Source organism: Crassostrea angulata, chromosome 8 (genome assembly GCF_025612915.1).
Source record: "Crassostrea angulata isolate pt1a10 chromosome 8, ASM2561291v2, whole genome shotgun sequence".
NCBI classification, from domain to species: Eukaryota; Metazoa; Mollusca; class Bivalvia; order Ostreida; family Ostreidae; genus Magallana; species Magallana angulata.
The window spans coordinates 57,071,668-57,080,212 of record NC_069118.1 but is presented as its reverse complement, the minus strand read 5'-3'; the positions used below and the strand labels follow the sequence as shown (position 1 = coordinate 57,080,212).

The 8,545-nt window shown below is 31.9% G+C and overlaps 1 pseudogene; it reads right to left on the bottom strand.

Annotated features, from left to right (window-relative positions):
- Positions 1–2,702: 2,702 nt before the first annotated feature.
- LOC128161125 (uncharacterized) lies at positions 2,703–8,545 on the bottom strand (annotated as a pseudogene).

Here is an 8,545-nt window from a genome sequence, read left to right as displayed (position 1 = left end):
CAAAGTCAACATCTTAAAATAGACAATAAATTACGTTGACTTACCATTATAAGAACTTTTCTTAGACTTTGATACACCAGAAAAATCCTAAGACAGAAAATTTCCAAACTTACTAGGGATCTAAAATTGTAAGGTCAAAGTATTTCAAAACATTAAAGAAAAAAGGAAATACATTACAAGTTTTCAAAATAATCAAATCCGAATTTCCTCAGACTTTACAAAAAAATTTAACTCAATTTTGCAAAATATTAATGTATTGAAAATCTTTTCTTATTATCATCCTATAATAAGAAAAAAATTTCTTTGTTATAATGCTGTAGCATAATATGAGAATAAAGCTATAGCAAAAGGAAAAAAAATGACCATTTGAGAACAGAGAAATTTTAACCCGAATATCCTCTTTCTTTACATAGAAATTGACCACTCCTTTGCAAATCATCAATGATTTCAACATCTCTTAAAATGTCAACCTATATTGCAAATTTCTTTTTAGCTGTAGTTTTGCTCAGTTGTATGAGTCAAGTGCTAAACCATTTATAAAATCAAATTGACAATTATTTAAGGGGGGGGGGGGTTCTTTTACCCGAATATCCTTGATCTTTATACAGAAATTCTATTATATTACGCAAAATCTCAATAGTTTCTCGTTTAAAAATGATCATTTCATATTGAAATCTTCATTTCTAAGTACCAGTTTCGTCGATTTGTATGAGATAAAGGCCATATAGTTAAAGAAAAATAAAATTGACTATTTAATAGGTACAATTTTTAACCCAAATGTCCTCCCTTCTTTACACAGCTAGAACGTTGACCACTTCTTTGCAAAACATTGACGTTTTAAACATCCCTTTGTTGGAGTTTTTTTTTCACTTAAGACTCGCACAGTCATACATGTTTAAGTTAATTTCTATACCTAGTTGTCCTTGTGCTAATACTTAGGATCTTCAACCCGAATTTCCTCCTTTTGAATAAAGAAAATCGAACACATTTTACTTAAAGATTTAAATGTTTTCAACAACATTTTTTTTAATATCAACATTATATAAATAGTGCCTGTTTGGGAGGGTAACAGTTGAAATTGACACCCCGAGAAAACCATTGTTAACCGACGCGAAGCGGAGGTTGACAATGGTTTTCGAGGGGTGTCAATTTCAACTGTTATCCTCCCAAACAGGCACTATCTATTTTGTTATACTGAATGTCTTAATTTTTAAGAAAATTTTACTGCTTTTATATAGGAATACCGTGAATTCTACAGCGAACCGTACGCGCATAATTTTCGCGCATGTAACATTTTTTAATGTTACCCGTTGCTAAGTGCGTTGCTAACGCTGAGGGTAATAGAAAATATTATTAACTGCGTCTTAACCAATCAGATTTCAGTATTTAACATGAAAGTAAAACAATATGAAATATCAACCTGCTGACATGTCTACACAGTCATATAGTACTGATTATAACAGTTTTTCGAAAAAAGTGCATATAGCATATTGGAAGAGAAATATAGACAATTCAAGTACATATTCCATCCAAATTTTCTTCAATATAACATCTAAAAAGAATTACTTTCCTTGTACAATGAGTTGCAAGCATGTCATTAATCATTAGAAGACTAATGCTACATATAATAGTTATCTGTAATTTTTTTCAGAAATTTGTTGATTATGGCATATGCATATAATATAATTTCATTTAAAATTGTAAATTTATACAAAAATTAGAATGGGAATTATAATTAAACTTTCTCTGCCTCAGTGATACTATCGTACATATTCAAAGCCATAAAACCTATTTTATACCACACATTAACAAGTGAAAAGCTGTCAATGTGACAACAAACCTGGTTTTCTTTGGTGTGAACAGTATCAATAATCCATTTGTCAACCCTGAATTGATGAACACAACCTATACATCCAGAAAAATTGGGTACTTGTTATGAAATATTTTTGCCAAAAAATAACCAAGTTCAACAGCTGGTAAAATGCTTTCATAAATCATCAGAAATCAGAATTCTAGCAATATGCACACCACTGATATTATTATAATATTAATATACAATTGATCTGCAAAAGAATATAACTTCCTATCTTAAAAACTGTAGGAGGATTTATCCGTACAATAGAGGTACCCTATATGCAAGTTTAACAGCTGATATTTTTTTCATAAATTATTCAAAATCAAAATCATAGCAGAATGCACATCAATTAATTAGTACATAAAAATCATAAAACTCTAAAGTACAAAGGTACAATGTTATCACAATTTCTACAATCTGTAATATAAAAAAAGATTGATTTCAAGTCAATTTGTGCAATTGCATGTCCAGTAAAACACAGTTATAACAAAGTGTCAAGGATGGGTGATTTTACTTCATCAGAAGTGAAATTCGTTATATACAACAAGTTTACAACATATTATATTGTCATGGAGAATGAAAATCACTTCACTGTAGGCGTCAATTTATCATATATAAGAATATTCGCTATAACAGTTTTTTACTGACTATATCAATTTTTTCAACTTACGGTACATATAAGATCACAGTTTTATACTTAATGTCTATGTCTATGCATATATATATATATATATATATATATATATATATATATATATATATATATATATATATATATATATAATATATATATATATATATATATATATATATATATATATATATATATATATATATATATATTTGAAGCAAAGTATTTGTTTAATGAAGCAATCTCTTTCTGTGATTTTGTCACTCGTACTCTGTTACTCACTCAGAGAAAAGATTAAGATTACCTTCACTTGGGTTTCTCAAGTAGGCAAGCTGTAAAAATTTTAAATTTAGACCACTACCTGCAATTTTGTTAGCCATGTTTTTAGTGATTACTCTCTCTGCAAATAGATGTCCAAGAGAGGGCAAGTTTTGCTGAATCTGTAAACAATACAAATAATTTCCTAAGGCATTCGAAAATGTGAATGATGCAGATAAAAACTGGGCACTAGCCCCATCTCTGTCAACAGTTTGAACAAGTGTTCTAAGAGCCAAAACATCTTCAAGTGCATCATGAGCATTATAATTGGAGAATACAAATTGTTCAAAAAGACTTTTCTGGGAAAACGATTTCAAGTTTGGATTAAAATTTTTGAACAAGAGCCTGATGTCAACAAATCCTGCAATACAGTGTAAAAAGGCATCAGTTTTGGAGCAAGATTCTAAGGCATTTAAAAGTAAATGACAATCAAATGACTTATTGTTATGACCTATTAACACAACTTTTGATTGAAACTTCATAAACAAATTTAGCAAAGTAACAGCAGCTGCAGACAGTTTTACAGCATTCACTTCATTTCCATGGCAGTGCATCTTTCCATTGATGACATCTATTTCTGTGACTTCTGCTGCCTTTAATGTCATAGGAACTTTTGGCATCACATACTGTGAAAACTTCTCATTGCCACAAACTGCTGCTATCTGTGTTATGTGAGAGTTTCTTGCTGTGAAGTAAAATGAATTGGAAAGTAAAATATGTTTATACTACTGCTCCTTGCAAACTATATATATATATATATATATATATATATATATATATATATATATATATATATATATATATATATATATATATATATATATATATATATATATATATGGAGATGATAGAGAGAGAGAGAGCTCTGAGAGACAGAGAGACAGAGACGGCAGATGATGGAGAGAGAGCTCTGAGAGACAGAGAGACAGAGACTGGAGATAAGAGAGAAAAAGAGACCGGAGATGAGAGAGAGATGTTTATACTACTGCTCCTTGCAAACCATTATATTTATATAGATGATAGAGAGAAAGAGCTCTGAGAGACAGAGCCTGGACAGAGAGAGAGAGAGAGAGAGAGAGAGAGAGAGATGAGAGAGAGAGGGAAGAGAGCGGGGAAAATTCTTCTGTAAATATTACTTTCATACATACACGTACATACCTGGTCCTGTTGATTCAAGGTCAAAATATATGAAAGGGTTATTTTCCTTTGAGAATTCTGCTGGCTCAGGTGCTGGTCTTTTTATAGGTGGAGGAATTTCTACTGCTGTGCAAAGGGATTCTTCATTATTAAGTGCAACCTTGGGACAATAGTTCACTGGTTCCCTTGTCTCCCTCGACGCTGTTGTTTGATTTCTTCAAATAAAATATGCACATGCATAATTCGAATTGACTTCATTTTTGAGTGACAAAATTAGAGCTTTCAATTAATGGCAGATAATGAATCAAAAAAGAGCAATAGAGGTCAATTACTTGTTATATTACTACAAGTCATAATAGTTTTTGTGTCCTGTGGTATAAGTTTGATCCAGCCCATGGAGATAAAATCAAAAGGGTAACTTTTTGACATTAAGGGTACATGTTTGAAATAACAGACCTTTTGGCTCGAAGATATAATCTTCTCTTCTTAGCTTTAGAAGTGACGGCTAATGCTCTCTTCCTCCGAGCAGCTAAATCTTTCTGAGCAGCAAGTCTTCTTGTGTATGTACCAGGAGAGAGTCCTAGACGCTTATTGACCTATCAAAAAATCATCAAAATTTATCTTCATAGAACACCAAAATGGAAATTTTGTAAAAGATCAAGTATATTAATTAGCTTGATTATCTATCATTAATATACATGTCTTTATGAAAGTCTGAAAATAGCATGCAGTTTAGAAATAACTTTTTTATTTATTATTCATAATTGTCATATCATAACCACAGATATAAATACCTGTATCAAGTAGCTTTCTCCCATGTTCTTCTGGGCAACACTAGCAGCTACTCTATACCCAATGGACCTGCTAAAGAGTCTAGACTTTGGCGCTTTAGAAGCTACCGACTTGTTGAAACTTTCATTCGCTTGTGTGCTTCCAAGGTTTGCCAGCTTACTGGAGTGCTTCTTCGGTTTATGGAAGGTATTTTCTAGATCTTGCTGGAGGAATATTTTGAGGTAGTAGGATTTCTTTTGTGATGGCACCAGACTTCACTGCATTCAATGTGGTTGCCAAATGGATGCAGAGATAATGCTGAAAGGCCCTTTTCAATTCCCTTGATTCTGGGAGATCATGTAATTAAACCATTTCTGGATGTATTTGATTACGTTTGAAGACATATTTTTGTGCATTTTTTGAAGATTATAAAGAGAGTTTGATATGTTTTTCTTGATGTGGTTTTTGTCAGACATCTTCTGGATATTAGAACATATGCCATGAACTCGAGACATCACAGTTGTATCATCATCTGCAACCAGCCCTTCTATTTGCACTCCCTTCTGTACTGCTTGACCAATGAGATCTACTACCATGTCTGGCTCCATTGATTAGGAACTTCCTATATGCGCACACAAAAAAAAATACAAATGAAAATTCAATGTTGCTCCTTAAATACAGTTAGTATATCACATTTCCAGCCAGGAGATCTACATGTATTCCTAAGGCTAATATTATCTTTAATCCATACAGCCCGGACACCTATATTCATTGATAAAGCAATTAAACAATCAAAAAATCAAAAAACAACAATCCATAATGCATATGAAATGCTGATATGCGGATTTAGAAGGGGGAGGGGAGTGTTACAGACCTCCCCTGGAATTTGAAAAGATAAAAAAAATTACAATTAAACGATTTATAAGAACAATGAGTTGATTGTTATATTAAAGTGAAATGGTTTGACACCCCCTCTTCCCCGAAAAAAAAATCTTGATCCACCCCTGAGCTATTAAAATACTTAAGAAAATAGCACTATTTAATGAATCATAAATACCTGTCCAATTCCTTTTGCAGTTATGTGGAGGGGGAAACTGATTTCTTTCGGTAGCATTGTCACATTGTCTGCAAAATTTGTTCCTTACACTGTACCAACAATTTTGCCTGTTTGGCTTGCTGTCATAGAGCAGTGACCTACAATACATGTATTTCAATATAATTTAATTCTGGTTGTAACAAGCTTTCTGATTGGCTAAAAAATTATTTCATATCGTATAAAGAATGTTGCCTACGTCATAGTAAGACTATCGTCTAAAATGTATCAATACGCCTGACGTTACGTTTGAATTTTGTACAATTTTACGTCATTTTAAAGGTAAAATGACCGTTTTTATATACAATCAAGAATAAAAAAAAATTAAATTATAAGCAATGAATTCAAAATTTATTAGTTTTATACGATATAAAATGGTTTTTAACAGTTTACCCTATTTATAAACCGCTTCGCGGTTTATAAAGCGTAAATGCCCCAAACCATTTTATATCGTATTAAACAAATACATTTTGAATTCATTCCATAAATAATTAAGCTTGTTCATTTCCGACACACATTAAAGAAAGAGAGAATCGTTTCTATTAAAAAAAAATATTTTAATGAAGATAGATGCATCCGTGAAGAATGAAGGAAACACTTTCAGAAATTTATTTCACATGTACCAGTTAAACTGTCATAGGAACGACCGCTGCCTCTTTTTTGCCACGCACCATCCACACTGACTGTAATTGAAGTAGACTGTTTGTTTCTGAGATGAATAAAAAAAAACATAATACATTATCATAAACTTAAAAAATTAGGGAGTTGTGAAATTTGAAATTGATAAATACCAAAAGATTTCTCTTTCCACAAACAAGGAAATCATTCAAAAATATACATCCGTACTTTGTGGTTACTTCCACTTCCTCTTGCAGAGCATCATTTATTGAAGATGAAGCTACTGATTCTGTGGCCTGTCCAACCTCCTCTTGTCGGTGAAGAAAAGAGTTTGGGGGGTATTAAGTTCTGCCAGTATGTCATTAATCTGTGTGTATCCAACCCCTGTGTGCTGGACAGCTATGTAGAAGAAAATACAATTTTTTGCAATGTTAGGACTGAATGAATATATACATGTAGTACAATATTACAAAATGTGTATATGAAGTACATGTTTAAAGAAATTTAAAGATTTGCCCTTATTTTTAATAATATGTTTAATGACAAGATTTATATATATCATTTAAACTTAAACGGTTATTCAATTAACAAATTAATTTCCATAAATGTTTACATGTAAAACAGTAATCTTATAATTATAATGCATGAATTTAAATAGCTTTCTAAATATGTATTTTTAAATTACCTGCAGCCAACTTTCTGTTTACATCCCAAACACGATCATCATGTCTCTTCCCTGTTGGTATGGTATTCAAATATTTGCATACTGTATTTGAACATGGTATCTTCAGCATTGCTGAGAGACCATGTGTTGTGATGCCCGTACAATGCGACAGTTGCAGTGGCAGACCACATTTCTTGCAAGCAACCAAAGCATCTGCTAGAACTCCCAGTTCCACCATCCTTCGACCACATCTCCAATCAGTTTCAAGTCTTGGGCACTCCCTCGTCTATTTCAAATAATTCCATTAAAAAAATTAATAAATATATCCAGAGAGAGAGAGAGAGAGAGAGAGAGAGAGAGAGAGAGAGAGAGAGAGAGAGAGAGAGAAAACAGATATATAAGCAAATATGATATAGTGCATTCATTTAAATTCAAAGCATTCAATCCTTTTGACTTATTGACTTATGAAAGCGGTACCTACATTTATTTAAAGTTATGAATATTGATCAAATAATTTAAAAATAAAATACTTTTGTACGATCAGAAAAAATTAAATAATTGGATAAATAATTTGAAAAATGTAATAAATGATAGAAACATAGAAATAATATAAAAACAGTATAGTATGCACTCTGTTTAAGAGTTCAATAATATTCATAATTTATACAGCTAACGGGTTGGCGTAGTTTTTCTCCAGCGTCATTAGTTACACTTAATGCAGATACTGTTAAGACAATCTGATTTGAAAGCAAAGCCACTAATTGATACTTTCTTAAAATTAAGTTTATTTTTTTTACTTTCAAATTTGTTTTTCTTCCACTTAATATGAAAATACAAGTATTTGTCATTACGACTATACAATCATCTGCCATACCCCGTTCATAGCACACATAGTTGACAGACAAACTGCAGCAGACGTTAAAATAGGGTTAGGCCCTATATTATTATGAAACATACTCTTTTTTTAAAATTACCATCCACAATAACTATGAATAAACATATATATTTCACTATACATGTATGACACTTACATTTTCGCTATAGACTACCTCGGGCGTGAAGAGGATATCGTCTGCGATGAAGTCGTCTTGAAAGCTCTGCGCACTTGTTGAATTTACGAACTCCTCGCCCTGGTTGCCACCCCATCGTGTTAACTGAGATTGACGTACGATTTCGGTTCGTTTTATTTGTTTTTTGGACGCAAAACGACCCTTTTTCCTCGGTTGTTCCATACCTTGTTTACATTTGACGCCCGACAATTTAGTTACGCAATGTCGTAAAATTTTAATGAAACCTCGACAGATAAATTAAATTTTACTTAATAACAACTAGTCTATTGTAACTTGGAGTGAATATCATATCTTAAATTCTCAAATCATAGATATAAACAATTGTTATTTTACGACTTCAATATGTATGGAGACCCATTCACGGCAAACAAACATGAAAAGACTCCTT